General features: G+C 47.0%; 1 protein-coding gene across 3 annotated transcripts in view; it reads left to right on the forward strand.

The window, feature by feature from the left end:
• ncalda (neurocalcin delta a) overlaps nucleotides 1-18,217 on the forward strand; it is a 74,498-nt gene that overhangs the window by 25,587 nt on the left and 30,694 nt on the right. Inside the window, exon 1 of one of the 3 annotated variants that reach the window (XM_079275190.1) lies at nucleotides 10,933-11,147. The exons of the other annotated variants lie outside the window; for them this stretch is intronic. The gene's annotated coding sequence lies outside the window, so the exon portion shown is untranslated. Of the gene's footprint in view, nucleotides 1-10,932; nucleotides 11,148-18,217 lie in introns of those variants that run through there. 3 annotated transcript variants of the gene reach the window in all.

Genomic DNA, 18,217 nt, shown 5'->3' on the forward strand with positions numbered 1-18,217 from the left:
CTGAGCTCAGTCCTATGGAATCTTCTCGCGAGTTCACTGGATTCCGAGTGACCAAGAACTCTGGCGGTCATCCAGGATTCATAGAACCGTAGTTACGTTCGTAACTTTCGTTCTATTTCATCCTTACTGACCGCCAGAGGCAGTGCTTAACACTGGATGACTTATACCAAAAGAGTCACGAGGAAGCACAGTAACTACCCCTTATAGCTCCGGCAGAGAAAATTGGCCAAGAACCCTCCCCAGTGGGTGAGGGGTGGCAACGTTAACTCTGTAGTGTTTGGTGAATGTGCTCGGTGATGCCCATGAGGCCGCCGCACATGTATCCCCCACAGGCACACCACTCAGGCTTGCCCTCGGTGTGGAGACACTCTTGGTAGTGACCCTTCACCCCGGATGGCCGAGCGCAGCCGCTCGCCTTGTATGTATCGGCAATGGCCTCCACTATCCAGTGGGACAGGTGCCGTTTTTCCTTTTTTTTCTTAAAAAGGAGCACAGCCCTTCTTAGGCTCACCATAACTGACTATGCAGGCGGTGGCTTCCATATAAGCTCTGAGGGCCCACACTGGGCACAGCAGCCTTGACCTCTCCTCTCCCGATGGGGGAGGGGGGGGGGTCAACTTTGCCAGCTGGATAGGCCGGTTTATATGTGAACGTATCCACCCCCTTGGGAGAAACACTGCCTTAGGCCAGAAAGTGACACCCAAGCCATCTGAGTTCCACCTCAGACATGATTCTTCCACTGATAGGGCATGCAGCTCGCCCCCACATTGAGCTGAATTGACAGCAAGGAGAAAACCGTCTTGCTGATAGCCATCTAGGCTCCGCCTGTGCCAGGGGTTCAAAAGGACAAGCATAAGCTGTCCAGTACCAAGGGTAGGTCCCATGCAGGGGAGACCGGCCCTTATCCAGGAGGGACTGTAGAAACTCAGTACAGCAGGCACGGGGCGCTGTACTGGGACCTTGTTCTGAGCCGCACACTAGTCGGAGAACAGCTTCCACCTGTTTCTTGTACTGCAGGCAGGTAGACCGCGCACTGGCATTCAGAATAGTCCATCAGACTGGTTCTATGCAGCCACTCAGCATCCGGTCGGGCCCTCCCGTGACCCCTAATTGAAGGCGGCAGGGATTGGAATGCCAAATCCGACCCTCTAGTTGCGACAGGAGATCCCTCCTGTCGGGGAAGAACTCTGACAAGCTTATAGCAAAAGCAGAGGGACTGGTGGAAAGGCATAAAGAAGATCCTCTGGCCACGTGTGAGCCAGGGCATCTTGACCCAGAGGGCTGGTCCTCTCCGTCAGGGAGACCCAGTGGGGGCAGTGGGTCGACACGTCTGGATGCAGCCGCCACTCTCCCGGTGGAGGCTTGTAACGGAACAGGAAAACCACAACCTTGTTCCATTCTCCTGGTGGGTACATTGCCCACAGGCTGGTCAGGCAAGGGGCCTCCCAAGTCAGAAGGCCACGGTGATCCCCGTAGCAACTTCTGCAGATCTGGTGCCCCATCGATAGTTCATGGGAAATCACAGCAGAGGTGCTGTCCACCGGACAAGCACATGCTTTCCCTTCAAACATGGAAGGGAGTGCTCGAGCGCTAGCTCTAGAACCTGGACCTGCGGTCTTTCAGCAGACAACTGCCCCCAGGCTGTCCCGTTCTGTCACCCTGCACCCGCCTTGAGAGGCAGGTAACTGTTGTGACAATCTCCTGGTGGAATGGAACCGAGCCCCTGGGGCTCGGTTCCTGGGACACTGTTCGCCAGATATGCACTCCCTCCATGGGGATAGTGAATAGATGAATAGACACTGTTTCGATAATATTATTGCCCTGTATCTGTGCCACTTGGCATCCAAGTGAAGGCTGTTCAGCCATCCGCACTGGGGCGACAGACAGGCCCTCATAGGGCCACCCTAATGAAGGTTATGCTCTGAGAAGGGCTCAGGTAGCTCCTCTCCATGTTCACCTTGAGGCCTACCGGGCCACGTGAGAGAAGGCGAGCAGTGTCCTGTGGCGCCTGAAGCCGGGACGGCGCCTAGGTCAGCCAGTCGTCTAAGTACGGCAGTATGTTCACGCCCTGCGATTGCAGGGGGAAAGGACAGCAGTAACACACTGTGGACACCCATGGGGAGATGGGAGAGTCCGAATGGAAGCACCCAGGACTGAAAGTTGTGGTGATGCACCATGGGAACAGGCGTCGATAGACGTGACCCACTCTCCCTTGGAAATCCGCTGATGGGAGAAAGAACCCCGACAGCCGGCCTGGAGACATCTCCTGGCACCCCTGCCGGGGGGGACGGGGACGTAAGTTGGGTTGTATAGATAGCGGTCCGGCCTCTCAGCAGGACGCCGAGGCCTGTTGCGCTACTAGGGTAAGCTGGAGGCTGAGAAACGGCCTTGTGGGCCAAAAATGGGACCCCTAGGTCTGGGGGTGCAGGCAGGTCCCTGCAAAGACCAGAGAACTGCTGCCAGGTCTGGCTAGCTCTAACAGTCCGCTGAAGCGCCTGTACAGCAGCTGACTCGAACAGCTCACCAGGCTCCACTGGGACAGTATGGAGGGTCCTCCTACATGTCTCAGATAGGGGTGACTGCGCCAGCCAAACCTGGCGGCGAGTCTGAACCAGGGTGGACATCATACATCCATGTTCCCTGGATATGAGCGCAAACGCCTGCAATGAAGCATCACTGAGCAGAAGCGTCGAAGTAGCCCGCTGCAGAGAATCTGCGAGGGAAAGCATGAGGTGGGAGAGGGAGTTGTCGATACGGTGCACAGCGCTGCTGTGTCCCAAGCCCTGGATAGCAGGTCATCTTTGACCCGACATTGGGTCGAGGGCACCTGGCATCGGGCCTCAGAGTCTCCTCAGGGGAAACTGATGGACGCCATAGTCGTCTAACTGGCTGGCATACGTGCAAGGCCAGATTTGCCACCTCCTGCATGGTCTGATGTAAGGCGGGAGAGAGCCCTGGTGTCTCCACCATGCACGCAACTCCCTCAGATATTCCTCGGAGGGAGGAACAGAAAAGGTGGTGAGGGCGGGAAGGTGCCTGAAGAAGGCACTCACAGGTGGATGTTCCAGCTGCTGTGTATGCCCGGCGTGCAAGCGCCATACAAATGACCAGGGTAGGTTGGTCTGGATTCAGCTGCCCTGACAGGGGGAGGTAGCCCTCCCGCATCAGGTGTTCCACTTCGGCCAGCCTAGCAGACCTTACTGCTCAAGGCGTGATGCCGCAGGTCCTGCCTGGGTTCTCCCTGCTAGGGCAAGAGGTCAGGGCCGTCCTCCGGCTGAAGATGAGCTATACAGGTCCTACAGCCGGGAGAGTTTAACATGGCCGCGATTCTGGTGGAACCCTTGTCCCACTAGTTTATGCGGAATTCCAAATCAGTCCGAGCGGGAGCGCTCTGCTGAATGTTAAGAGAACAGGCAGGGGGCAGTCAGTGGCGAGTGATCCTTCGGACACTCTTCCCTTAGCCAGCCGCTGCAGATATTGGTGACCCACCAGTTAGCCTGAGCGAGAGCACTCTGCAACTGTGGAAACAGGTCAGGCAAAGTCCTTATAGTGAGAGGGGCGAGGGCACTCTCTAAGCCCACTCTCTTCACTAAGATAGTTGCTGCAGATATTAGTGTCCCCCCAGTTAGCTTGAGCGAGAGCACTCTGTTACCGTAAAAAACGGACAAAACAGAACACAGTCCGTACAGTGAGAGGGGAGCGAGGCCACTCTTCACTAAGATAGTTGCTGCCGATATTGGTGTCCCACCAGTTAGCTTGAGCGAGAGCACTCTGCCACTGTGGAAACAGGTCAGGCAAAGTCCTTATAGTGAGAGGGGCGAGGACACTCTTCACTAAACTAATTGCTGCAGATATTGGTGTCCCACCAGTTAGCTTGAGCGAGAGCACTCTGCCACTGTGGAAACAGGCCAGGCAAGTCCTTATAGTGAGAGGGGAGCGAGGACACTCTTCACTAAGCTAGTTGCTGCAGATATTGGTGTCCCACCAGTTAGCTTGAGCGAGAGCACTCTGCTACTGTGAAAAACTGACAAAAAGAACACAGTCCTTACAGTGAGAGGGGAGCGAGGACACTCTTCACTAAGACAGCTGCTGCAGATATTGGTGTCCCACCAGTTAGCTTGAGCGAGAGCACTCTGCTAACTGATATCCGCTACCGATATGTCCATAATGTTTACAACAATCAATGGACACACCGAGTATTAGCTTAGTCTAGTTAGCCGGAGCGAACTCGACAGCCGTAATGCGTAAAAACCATCAATGGGCACAACCTCAATGTTGATTTAGTATAACTAGCATTCACCGAGTTAGCCTGAGCGAGCACATTCCGCTAACTGTGATCGTTGTAATGCTACAAAGTTGATGGCCACAGCCCCAGTACCAGCTTTGTTTAGCTAGTTTCCCACTGAGTTAACCTGAGCGAGGACGCTCTGTTAACTGTGACAGCTCTGTTAACTGTGACAGCCGTCAGGATACAAAGTTGATGGACGCAGTCCCAGTATCAGCTTTTGTTTAGCTAGTTTCCCACTGAGTTAACCTGAGCGAGGACGCTCTGTTAACTGTGACAGCTGTAAGGATACAAAGTTGATGGCTACAGCCCCAGTATCAGCTTTGTTTAGCTAGTTTTCCACTGAGTTAACCTGAGCGGGGACGCTCTGTTAACTGTGACAGCTGTAAGGATACAAAGTTGATGGCTACAGCCCCAGTATCAGCTTTGTTTAGCTAGTTTCCCCACTGAGTTGACCTGAGCGAGGACGCTCTGTTAACTGTGACAGCCGTAAGGTTTACAAAGTTGATGGACGCAGTCCCAGCTAGCATCCAAGTTAGCCTGAGTGAAGACACTGCTAACTGCGAATTACGTCAGATGTAAAGATTAAATCTCCATGTACACAACGCCAATGCGGACTAGTGTCTCACAAAGTTTGCCTGAGCAGGAACACTCTGCTAACTGTGATAGCCGTAACACTGTGAAGGGCGGGCCGACAGCGTAATTCTACGCTCTCGTTAGCGCGCCACTCGATTACTAGAGCGGAAGCGCTCTGCCAACCGTGGAACAAACAACTGTTATAGAAAACAATGTTTAATCGATCTTACCGATTGCTGACATCACGACTTAGCTGACCCTTATCAGACTGGTGACGACCGATGATAGAGGCGTCCACCAGTCCGGGGCTCGATGTCCGAACGGCGAACACACCGTTCCCTCCGAAGAGGGACAGCTCGTCGCAGCCTTTGGAGGGCGAGAGAACCGCAACTCCGACCGGTAGTCACAAGGCTACAGCGACGAGCTCTAATATGTCTTGATCGTAGACACATCCTTGTTTAAGCTACCATGGTAGCTAACCTGCGACGCGAGAAGAAAAAAAGGACTGAGCTCAGGATGACACCGGAACTTATAGATGACGGTGGTCATCCGAGGTCACACGTGACTTTGTTGATATAAATATTCGACCTGCGCATGCGCGAGACGGGATACATCCAGTGTTAAGCACTGCCTCTGGCGGTCAGTAAGGATGAAATAGAACGACACATTAACAAACAGATCAACAAAAGATAAAGAAAATTCAATTGAATTGGACCTGAATTGTACATGATAAAAAAGGAAATTGCCACACAGACATTTCACATATATTCAGGCAATTTCGCAATCAGTGTACACAGGCGGGGTTAATTGTAGGTGAGCACAACAGAGGGAGACACAACCTTGAAAGATTCTACTTTTTAGAACACTCAAATATGACGAGAGAACAAGAAAACAACACAAATTGTATTCATTATATAAGAAACAAGTAACTGAAATCTCCAATCCGCCTCCAATAAAAGGATTTCTTCTATTACCATCTGTGGGGTTCTTTCCATAATGTTGTCAGACACTTAAAGTTCCAATCTGAGCCTGTCAGCGGCAGAAACAAGCACTTTTGCCCCGGGCGATTACATTGCAGCCCATTTAGCGGCTGCCGGTTCTCCCTCGATACTGAACCAATTTCAAAAATGACTGTCCCACATTAGTCACCGAGACACAAAAAACATGGGAATATCGAGTCCAGGTTGAAAATAAACAGAAGTTTCCCTTTAAGCTGAGCCTTTTACAAACCCATCCAGCAGTGCTTTTCTCAAAATACTGCTTTGAAATTCATTGTGATGAATAATGAAACACCAATGCCATCCACTGTCATCTGAGTGTGGATGTGTGGATGTGTGCATGTGTTCGCTAACTTGTTGGATAAGACACTCAAACCTCAAACCTCCCCCCCGCCCAACAGCTGATTATCCACTTGCTAATCTGTTGTTATCTAATAGCTCCAGCCCAGCTGCTGAGATTAACATGACGGCTCTCTGATGCAGGTCCAGCCTTCAGCTTTTAAGTCTCACTGGCCAATAACCATTTTCATTCTTGTACAGTATTGCCATGAGCGTACATTTGTCATCTCTCAGTATTGCTTTTTTGGGGTTGATTTGCAATTTCAGGAATTGCAGTCTGTTGTTTCGTACTTGAACCTGTCCTGCCCTCAGCTGATTTGTTGCAGCAGACAATACATGGAGTTATTTAGAAGTGAGCTTTGAGCGGTGACACGGGGTGGGGAAAGTTTCCTTTCCGAACGGAACGACTTCTAAAGGGTTTGCCTTGGAAAGAGACGTTGTTTTCTCTTCCGCCCATGCAGTTGCTTCCTGAGTCATCAGGAGGAAGGAATTCCCTCTAGTGCCGCTTACCCACCCTACATCCTAAGTCACACACACAGACACACACACCTACACAAACACAAAGAGTGTGGTCACAACTTTCTAGTGTTGTGCAGAGTGTCTAAAAGTAGTGAAAAGGCCGTTTCAAGAGGTTAGATAAGGTGGTCCTTTTGTACCCAACCGGAAACCTGCAGGTCGAAAAGTGAAAGTGAAGTGCCTTAAACCTGCATTCTCTCTAATGTCCATCAGGGGGCGACTCCTCTGGTTGTATAGAAGTCTATGAGAAAATGACTCTACTTCTCTCTTGATTTATTCCCTCAGTAAACATTGTAAACATGAGTTTATGTCTCAATCTCTAGTTTCAAGTCTTCTTCAATACAGCATGATGCTCATTTCGTAGATTATGGTCCATTTAGAGTCAAACAGACCATAAAGCAGGGGATGCTTTAGGGCGGGCTTACTGTGATTGACAGGTCGCTGCCACAGCGTTTGTCCGGTTTGGGAGTTTGTTCTTATTGTTGTGGTCTTACAACATAAACTGTTTCATGGCGTGTTTTCAGTTCATGAAACTTTATTGTTTCATCGTTCGGTTGTACTTGGCTCTTCCCTCTCATGTCGCTTCTGGTTCCAAAAAACCAAGATGGCGACGGCCAAAGTGATGAACTCGAGGCTTCAAGACCGTAGCCCACGAACCAATGGGTGACGTTACGTCGGTTAAGTCCACTTTATATATACAATCTATGGTAGTACCAAATGTTTGTGGGCGTTTTATCCAAAATTGAACATCTTGTAGTCCAGCCCACCTTCCACAGTGATTGACCAGGCATGCGTGAGGTTCAAAATATGAAGCATGCAGTGCAGAAGAATGACGTGTAAATGCAATAATGTGTCCGCCTTTCTGCTGCTTTTTTATCTCTGTAGCAACTATAGTGCTGGTCACTTCGTTATGATGATCAGCATCTCAGCCCACCTTCAAATGCCGTCCATATAAACAAGATACACCGATACAACTTGTCTTTTTCAACCAGCTTTATTTTATAAACCATGTATTAACCTAAAGGCACGACCAGTCAGCCCACTAATCCCCCGAACTCGGGCTTTGGTCTAAATAATTTATCCCTCAACCAATGTACTCACCTGGCAGACTCTCATTTCAGTGTCTTACATCATCTAATCTCTTTGTGCTTTGCTGTTCTCTTCACTGTTGCCTCTGCTTTACTCCCCAGCAGTGTCGTTACAGTCATATATATATAAATATATATATATATATATAGCTGCGGGCTTTATTAAATGACTTTTCCCTGCACTGTGTTGATTCTCTCTGCCCCGTGTGGTGTTTCATCTCGTGTCTCTATCCATGTGCCTCTCACTCAGCCGTACATACCCTTACTAACAGCAGTCCAGTGGGGGGTGGTTTTCACTCGGCTGACCCTCCGCACTGCCCCACCCTAATCTGGGCCCCACGGCGCTCCATTCAACTGGCCAGCAGATGCTATTCAGAAGAACGTAATCAGCTCAAAGCTGGGGTCAGCGGAGGAAGGGGGTAAGGAGGTTCTTTGGTTGGCCTTCCCACACTGCACACCCTCGGCCTTTGTGCCATTGCACAAGCCCTGCCCCAAATCAGCTTCACACAATGCACAGCACATTTCTCCACCAGAGGAATACCGAGTTGCTGTATGTAAACGCGCACATGCGTGCATCAAGACGGTCCTCTGCTCCTATTTAACTTGAAAAATATAAATGATTTATAGATCTCAAAGAACAAACACTAAAGACGTGATGTTTTACTCGAGCTGCAACACATACCAGTACCACAATATTTACTGTGATAATCAACAATGCAATTAGTTAATTGGACACATTTCAAACAGCCCTTCAGGTAATCTGATGTTGCACCCCCTCATGTATAAACCTGTAGATAGAAAGCCTTGAATCAGTTTATCTTATAACTGACATTCGTTATAGTCAAACTGGAATGATCTAAAATAGAACTTTATATCCGTCATTCTATTTGTTAAAGGAATAGTTTGACATTTTAAGAAATACGCAACCGGCAACAGCCCAATAACTTAGTTTAGCAAAGAAAATGAGTCTCTAATCTAAGAATACCGACTAATTACTCACTTACTGTACCAACACCACAGTATACAAGCAACGAGCTGCTCCATAGGGCTGATGCTGGTCACGCCGCTCGCTAATCACTCCAATAACAGCTGCTTCCTCCACAGAAATGCAGACTTTTACTGCACAACAGCTGCTAGCTGCTGCTAGCTATCCATGTTGAAATGAATCGCTGGTAGCCCAGTTTGTTTTCTTCCGGGTACGGGTCACGTGATAGTGAGTATGACGAATCAGGGACAGAGACGTCATGGTTGCCAAGAACCAATCCAGTAGCGAACACGGGTGTGGGCGTCATTTTTTCTCAGCACATTCGTGTCCAACCGTCTACACTCAACCAAAACCCCGGAGTTTTCAAATACCTCCAACCTCAGCGGAGTTTTCAGGCTCCTCCGTTTAGGGTGCTCCAAAACTCCGGCGTAGTGTGGCTGCTCAGTGTAAACGTAGCAAAGATGGAGTAAAACTGGAGTAGTGTGGACTAGGCCTTTAGTCTCTACTCTGCTAATGAGACATGAAGACGTAATCATACCCATATCCCCGCTGTCGACTGACTGTTAGTCGTAGTGTTCTACTGATATCTGATCTCTGTGTTGAGGTGTGCCACGTCAACTTGCCTCACTGTATTAATATATAAATGAAATAAAAACGCAATAAAAACAATTGAAACTGCAGCCACTGTATTCCCCACTTCCCTGAAGTAATGAAGGTTATTTACTTTCTTATTCGTTTCTTCTTCCTCCTGCTAGTTTGTGCAGATATAGTTTCTTTTATTAGTCATGTGTTGAACAAATTGCTGGAGTCCTGAAGGAATAAATGATGTCTCGGCCATAGAGAGACGGCCCATTTCTAATGATTAAAGTTGTCTTCTGACGACATAAGCTCTTCTACCCTTTGAATCAAATCATGAAAAATATATGTAGTTTTGTTCCTGAAAAACCTGTATATATAAACTGAGAAAGACCTTAAAAAACCGGCCCTTTCTATTAGGGCTGGGTACTTTTTAATACATTACGATGCCAGTACTAACAAAAGTACCCTTAAAGTGATACTAACACCAATAGAGTGCTTAATTTGGTACCCATCATGTGAATGGAAGCTGTTTGTTTATGTCCCTCTGGCTAAATTTCTTGACATCATTGTAGGCAGCAACAAGGTCTGCCAAGGACTGCCTAGTGACCATCTCAGCTCCGCGTGCAAGGAGTTTGTTTAAGCTCCGCCCTCACTGAAACAGAGATCAGAGAAGAAGAGATGTCACTGCATCGATACAGAGTTGTCCGCATCATTATGTATCATAGAATCAAGAAATCTCCACACATTGTAGGTACCGTGGATCAGGGCTCAGACAAAAGGTGTCCAGTCACCATGGGGAAGATGGAAAGTGTCCCTGATACTGCTACAATGTGAATCAAATCCGCGTTGAAATCAGCAGGAGGGCTAGAAACGTTACGCTAACCGCTGTTAGCAGCCGGTGTGATAACGGAGCCAACTGCTAACGTACGGAGGTTGCATTGAGTTACATTATAAAGCATCCAAGCTCTATTCAGTAGAAATAAGTGTCATCAGAGATTAATAATAAATTCGCAAAAAAAGTGTTTGCAAATGGTAATTAAGGAGTTAATCTTGAAGAGCATAGGATTAATTGTTTTTTTGTTGGTTTTTCACCGTGGTATTGAATTGGTGTAAAGAGAAGAACATGTTGCTTATCTGGGTTCAAGGAGGCCGAGCACAGGTTCAAAAGTGCAGTTTGTCTCGTGCTCATTTTGTTTCTGTCAAAAAAAGAAATGGAAATGTGAACCATCTTTATATCAGCTTCTAATCTTCCCTCCGCTCACCTTGTCCACATTAGTGTGTCTGCTACCGGCTCCTCTGGTTCTCTGGTTCTACCACTCCAAGAATCTGTCTGCGTGTGCGTGCATGTCGGATGACCTATTGAAAATCATTTCTGTGCAGTGTGCCTGTTACCACGGCAACACAGGCTTCTCCGTCTCTCTCGCTACCCCCCCCCCCCTTCTTTCATTTCCCCTCCACACCAGAACGAGGTCATGTGACTGCACTGACGTCAAGCTGGAGAGGCAGGCAGGCAGAGGGGCCAGTTAGTTTGTGCGCTTCAGCTCAGACCGGGAGTCTCTGGGAGTCTGTCAGCCACCGTTAGCTCCGTCTCAGTCACTCAGTCCGTCTTCTCCTCCTCCCCCTCCTCCGCTGTTCTTTCACACCCCCTCTCTCGCTCTCATCTTTGTTTCTTTCTGCTACTCTTCACCCATTGCTTCTTTCTGTGCTGCTACCGCCGGCTTCCACAAACTTGTCTTGAGAGAAAGTGCTGGGTGATGGACTGCTGAACGCTACAGAGTGAGGTGAGCTTCCTGTGTTTTCTCTTTGTGCGTGAATTGTGTGCATTAGCGGCCAGCGGTTGCTTCCAGAGGGACTGTTCAGTCAAGTCGAAGCCTGGTGTGAGGAGACGACATTGAGGTGCGCAGAAGGGAAGTTGTCTTTTAGATGAATTCCCTGACAGAGAGTGACTGTTGGGAAACACTTTTTCATTATTTGGCTAAACTTCAGAGTCAAAGAATTGCAGAAAACGTAGTGTGATGTTTGAGGTTTTGGCAGGAGATTTCTGATCAGGATGTGATCTCAAAGACGAGTTGCTTTTCTCAGAGCACACTCAGCCAGATCTGTTTTTAGGAAGTGAGTGTATGATAGAGAGAGAGAGAGAGAGAGAGAGAGAGAGAGAGAGAGAGAAGAGAGTTGTATGATCATGGGCCAGTGTGTGTTATGGACTGTGCAGTTGGAAGTGAGCTTTGCTAATGTTAGAGGCAGCAGTTTGGGCCGGAGCTGCTGGCTCTGTCTGCCAGTGAGTCAGAGGTAGGGAGGGGGTCGGGGTGGGGGCATAGCAGCTGCCACCTGCCCCCCTCTGAAGGGGGGTGTTGCGGGGGGGGGGGGTAACTTTTGTATTCTCAAGGTTGTTGTTTTTTCTGAAGAAATTCAGTAATGGGGTAAGATAAGGTTTTTTTCCAAAGGAGTTTTTCTTTAGGAATCTTCTTGACGATTGTTTAGCTTGAGAACCCCCCCCCCTGCACTCACACACACCTCCCTGCGTGCCTCACACAATAGCATGCCAGCCCACATTTAGCCCAAATAGGGTGGAAAGAAAAGGGAAATATGCATAACAAGTGGTTGGCGCTCCCCTATGATGCTCCACACTTTCTACCTCTCTCTCTCCTCCTCTGTGTCTCTCTCTCTCCTCGTTTGTGTCTCTCTCTCTCTCTCTCTCCTCCTCTGTGTCTCTCTCTCTCTCCTCCTCTGTGTCTCTCTCTCTCTCTCCTCCTCTGTGTCTCTCTCTCTCTCTCTCCTCCTCTGTGTCTCTCTCTCTCCTCCTCTGTGTCTCTCTCTCTCCTCGTTTGTGTCTCTCTCTCTCTCTCTCTCCTCCTCTGTGTCTCTCTCTCTCCTCGTTTGTGTGTCTCTCTCTCTCTCTCTCCTCCTCTGTGTCTCTCTCTCTCTCCTCCTCTGTGTCTCTCTCTCTCTCTCCTCCTCTGTGTCTCTCTCTCTCTCCCCTCCTCTGTGTCTCTCTCTCTCCTCGTTTGTGTCTCTCTCTCTCTCCTCCTCTGTGTGTCTCTCTCTCCTCGTTTGTGTCTCTCTCTCTCCTCCTCTGTGTCTCTCTCTCTCCTCCTCTGTGTCTCTCTCTCTCCTCCTCTGTGTCTCTCTCTCTCCTCGTTTGTGTCTCTCTCTCTCTCCTCCTCTGTGTCTCGCGCTCTCTCCTCCTCTCTTTCTCTCTCTCTCTCTCTCTCTCTCTCTCTCTCTCTCTCTCTACTTCTCTGCAACTCATCTGCTGTGAGACTTCATCCCTCTTTCTCGTCCCTCCCCCAACTTAATGAAATGGAGATGAGCCAAGAGCATGTAACAGGTCTTTGTCACCATCTGAAGTATTCCACTCGCAGATATTTACCGACTTCATCCAATTAAATGCTCAGATTAGGACACCAATTTGCATTTGGCGTGCCGATTAGACTGGATTTACTGGTTTGGTTTGGAGGTTGTTGTGACATAATACCTCCCATGGCCTATTTGATTGCAGCCATCAGTGGATAGCATCAGGTCAGTTCCAGACAAATACACAATGGACTTTAAGGAGCTGTGCAGTAGTGATCTTGCACTCATCTACCCTAAATGGCGAAGACTCTTGCTTTCATGACGTATCGTAAATGTTTCATCGGGATCTTTTTTCCTTTTCTGAGAATGACAGAAGTGATCCCCGAAGCAGACTGAAAGTGACGCAAGCAATAGTTTAAAGCAGTCATTTCCAAAGGATTACTTCCACAGTCTTTTAACTTAACATTTATATTTGTGAGCCACATGAGGGAACCTGAATGCTGGTATTGTTGTGATAATTGTAGCCTACTTATAACATTGAATCTAATATGAAAGGATAGCCTACAGTCTGTTTGAGAGGAAAGACTATGCCTGTTAAATACATTTATTTGGTCTCATTTAAATATTTTACAGAACATTTATGTGTATCGTTTTCAACAACACATGCAAAAAATGAAGTTGTCATTTATCAAACATACATGTCTTCCAAATGGTTGGTTTACCTTTTCAAAATGTTACACGGTGATGTGCAGATGGCAGTAAAGATGGTCAGCAACATGATCACGATTTATAAATATCACCTATTAGAGTGTAAAAGAATTAAAAAACGGGTCCCCAGAGAAGTCTGTTTGGGAAATACTGGTTGAGAAGCTCTTCCTTCAGTGCATGTTGTCTGCGTCAAGCAGTTCCAAATGTCCTGTAAGCCTGAGGGTGCATCGTCTTTCAGAAGTGCCCCTTCCTGTTGTGAAATGAGCTGCGTGAATACCACAAGAAGCCATTTTGAGTTCAGAGACAGAAAAGGGTCTCTCTTCATGTCCATCCAGCTCAATAATACTTTGTGTTTATGCATGAGCATACTGTCATCTAATGTTTGTGTGTGTGTGTGTGTGTGTTGTGTGTGTGTGTGTGTGTGTGTGTGTGTGTGTGTGTGTGTGTGTGTGTGTGTGTGTGTGCGTGTGTGTGTGCACGCAGTTGTGTGTGTGCGTGCTGTTGAATGTTTTCCAGCAAGTCTTTCACAGAGCAGCATCGGGTGGCCAAATATAAAATGACCTAAATTGTTACAAGTTGCTGGATTGAGAAGATGGCATGTTTAGTTTATGTCCACCGGCGATGTATGAATCTACTGTTACTTGAAGGATTTGTGTGTGTGTGTGTGTGTGTGTGTGTGTGTGTGTGTGTGTGTGTGTGTGTGTGTGTGTGTGTGTGTGTCTGTGTGTGTGTGTGTGTGTGTGTGTGTGTGTGTGTGATGCCAAACCTGTGTATGAAACCATCTTAAGACGTGAGAAAGGTAACCTGAGGTGAAAACCCTGAGGCACACACACACACACACACACACTGCAGTAGTGTTGGATCTAAGCATTGAACATGTTATTTGAATACGTCGTGTTATTTGAATAAGTCGTGTGAAATTGTATTTGGTTCTTCAAAGCGACTGGTTGGTTTCACACTAACTGGGCACACACTGAGGTAATGGATGGCTGAGTGGGGCGACATGTTGGTTACCATGGTATTTTCTCATTTTGTTGGCTGGCTTTCATTCACACAGACCACACACCGGGCTTTTCTCTCTGGATGGTTCATCTTATGTACTCTATCTAAAGGTGGCATAACCACACGACTGATATTGAGCATGTTTATCAACATCAAGTGCTACTTTCTTCCTGTTACACCTCTGAATGGCATCCTGCAGGGCTGAGCTCATTAATGTCCTCATAAAAATGGCAACATTACGGCAGCACGAGAGATGCACTTATAGAGCTTTGCACATAGATCATCCGTGCTACTCGAGTATATTTGTGTGTTTGTGAGCTTGCAGTATGTGTCTCTGTAGTTGCAGGTGTGTGTGAAAGTAGAGTGGCAGTTAGTTGCATGAATAACACTAAGTGTGTGTCTGTTCTACACGTGTGAATGTGAACGTTTTCTGCGTGTCAGGTGAGTGTAAACGCGAGTTTCCGTGTGGAACAAATGGGAAGCCAGTGTTGCTTTGTCTAAATTGAATTAAAATAGTCGTATCATGGAGAAAGGTGACTTGACTGCCTCCTTCCTCTGCTATAGAGACCATTTTACTTGAGCCCACATCGGTTTAAAACAAAAGAGAGACCTGGAGAAAACAGTTTGATACAGCTGCACACAAGCTCAGCTGAAGCGTCTGAACCACGCAGGGTTCTATAACATCCTGTTTTGTACTGAGGGGAGTCTCATGTAACACTGGTGGAAACCAACTTGAAGGCAGTTTATGTAACTGTTGATTTACGAGCAGAGCCGGAGAGGGAGACAGAAACAGAGAGAAATGGAAAGTTTTAAGTGAGAAAGATGTCCGGAGATAAGAGAAGAGACAGATACTCGGGGAGGCAGTTGGATGTTTTTCCTGCCTGGATTCCTCTCCCAGTCTTTTATCAGGTGTTTAATAATGGCGGCTCTAAGGAGATGGTATAAAGGAGCGTCGGGCTCTGTCTTTGATTATTATTCAGTGAAAGAGATTGTTTCTGATTGTTTCTGATGCCCAGTTCAATGTCTGTCAAAGGCAACAGACTACTGACATTCTCTATTCATTCATACTTCATTAGAGTTCGTTTAATGGAGGGGAAATAAAGTTTCATGGTGTAATTTACAGCTTTGTGTAGCAGATGGAAGAGGTTTTAGGATGTGTGCTCTCTCGCACATGAACACCGACACTCAAAGAGAGCAGCATTCAAGTTTGAGCTCCTGGTCTCGAATGGGCAAAAGCTACTTGACTCACTGGGTATGGGAGAACTCTGTAAGACCTCCAGTGCGGTTGTGGATTAATGTATACTCAACGACAGCAATGGCCCTCTGTTAGATGACTATGTCAGAGGGTATGTTACACTAAAATTTCAAAATGTTTGCGCAGCGTGAGTTCGCAGCGTGAGTTCCCAGCGTCACTGACACGCTCATTTGACTGAATTGTGTAAATGTGGTGACTGAGGTTACTGTGCTCAGTGCTCAGAGGGCTGCGACATCGTTCACTACTTTATCTGCACTCACCGTAAAGGTCGGGACAAAAAGAGAAGAGGCAACCAACACAGCACACTTACACCTCTCAGGCCAGGTGTTGTGGTGGATGGAGTTACTCGCTGACACTCATAGCACCGCTAGCTGGATGAGTCATGGGATGTTGTCTTCCATTGTTGTAAAGGACAACATGACTTTGCCTGTCTTCAACCTGCACCATGTGATCAATCCAAAAAACACCCGCTGAAGTGGAGACATGGGATGAGCAGCAGCTCATGCTGACCAATCGTTGATTTTGCAGTACGCTGCCGTATGAGCGCTGTGCATGGCGGCGGCAATCAGCTAGCCAGAGGGGCACAACACAGTGAACTAAAGTGCACTGAAATGCATGCGCAGCCAGCCCAGCTACGTAAACAAAGCATGTAGCATATAAGAAAAGTCACTAAGACACTTTTATAGACAAAAGACCGAATCGACTAATCGAGAAAGTATTTAACAGATGAATTGACAATTCAAATATCTGTTAGCTGCAGCCATGCTCCGCTACATCTTTACATTGCAAATATTGTTTTGATGTGATTTAATTGCTCTGAATATCAAATTAGCACCGGCTACATTTTTTAGGAGGGTGTGTGAACACTGTGGTGCTGCAGAATCCACCCTTTACTCAACGTTTCAAACATCTCAATTCAGTTTTATTTATTTACAGAACTTCTCTTTCATATTTGAACTTCACACACGCAATGTCACTGTTAGGGTGTTTTCATGAGCACGTAGAGGGCAATGAGCCTGTGGCCTCCAGCATCAGTGACTTGCTGTGGCCGGGGACTCATAAGCGATTGTTGGAAGAGGAAAAATCACTTTTAGAAATGTGACATCAGGCATACTTATGGAAACTTTAAACAATTCACTGGCTGTTTGACAAACTGCAGTGCTCCCTAGTGTCAGTCCTCAGCCTGCAGCGTTCTTTACAGTTGGGTTTATGATGGAGAAGATTTACAGAAAAGAAAGAGGAATTTGGAGATGGCGTTTCAACCATTTTTTCAGGGCTGCGTTTGACCGAGAGCTGAAACTGGACATGATAGAATCTTGGAATATCAATCAATTTAAGCAAGTGTTTCCCAGAGCAGCGCCACATTAATTATTTCACTCTCCATCCCCTGTGAAAGTATTCATCTCTGTTATGCACAAAGTTGAGTGAGAGCTTGCAGACAGACGCATGTTAGTGGTGGCTTCGAGGGACAGCTGGTCAGCCGTGCCCTCGTCCCTCTCCAATAGGCCTCTTTTATGAAGGGGGTCATAGGTCACGCAGCCCCAATGAGGTGCAGAGTGCTGGTGAGAGATGGACCCCAGCTAAAGGGTAATCTTGGACCATAAGCTCCCATGCATTGGTTGAGGGAAACTATGGGAAACAGATGTCCTATTTATAGCCACAGAGAGGAATTCACACACATTGTCATGTTGCGTTGGACACGAGACAAAAGAGTGAGCTGTCGCTTTCTAGATTTTACTTGTTGGTGGGACAAAACTCCCCCGCTGCTGTTACTGAGGATGTGAGTCACTACACCACACGTCACTAGTCAGTCAGTGAATCAAAAGATCATCATAATTAGTGTGCGTTTAGAACCTTCATAGTTATGGTTCATCCACTTGTGATAATGTTGACGGACATTTAAGATCAGGTAGATGCATCGTAGTCAATAATGTATTTATTTTTACTCAGCTACACAGATAAAAGGAAGCTGGATATTAAATCTTTTCAACAAAATAAAAGAAATCAGCCCTGAGATGCAACTTTCATTTGTTGCTGTCTCTGCTTCTCTGCTGTTTGCTAGTAAGTGAGTGATACAACATATGTCAGTAGCTAATGTGTTTTGGAAATGAGAGAACATTAACTTCTCTGAAAGTCTGAGAGGAAGCAGGAAGACGACATCATCTGATTTCAGTATCAGCCTCTTTTGCCTTGTGTTTTGATGCTTTTAATGGTTTTATGTGAAGCACTTTGAATTACCTTGTTGTTGAAATTTACATTTTGATTTTAGATTTGTGTTTTAAATCTATTTGTCAAAAACACAACCAAACTTAGTCCAGTTTTAATTCCGTTAGAAAACTATGACTGAATATGTTCGTCAACAACCTTTTTCTTCTATGACTGAGAACAGAAGCCACTAACGTCATTCAACGCCAACTGCCGACATGCAGTAGTGTTGACAAAAAAAGAATCGACTGAAAAGTAGTTTTAAAACCAAAATCCCTTTATTTTCTTGACGAAGAGGAGTTGTTTTTTAGTTTTCGTTTTTCAATGCAGATCTGTTTCTTGTGCTGTGTGCGCCATATTAGGACTACACCAGCAACATGACATAGG

Source organism: Melanostigma gelatinosum (assembly GCF_949748355.1).
Source record: "Melanostigma gelatinosum genome assembly, chromosome: 9".
Classification (NCBI taxonomy): Eukaryota; Metazoa; Chordata; class Actinopteri; order Perciformes; family Zoarcidae; genus Melanostigma; species Melanostigma gelatinosum.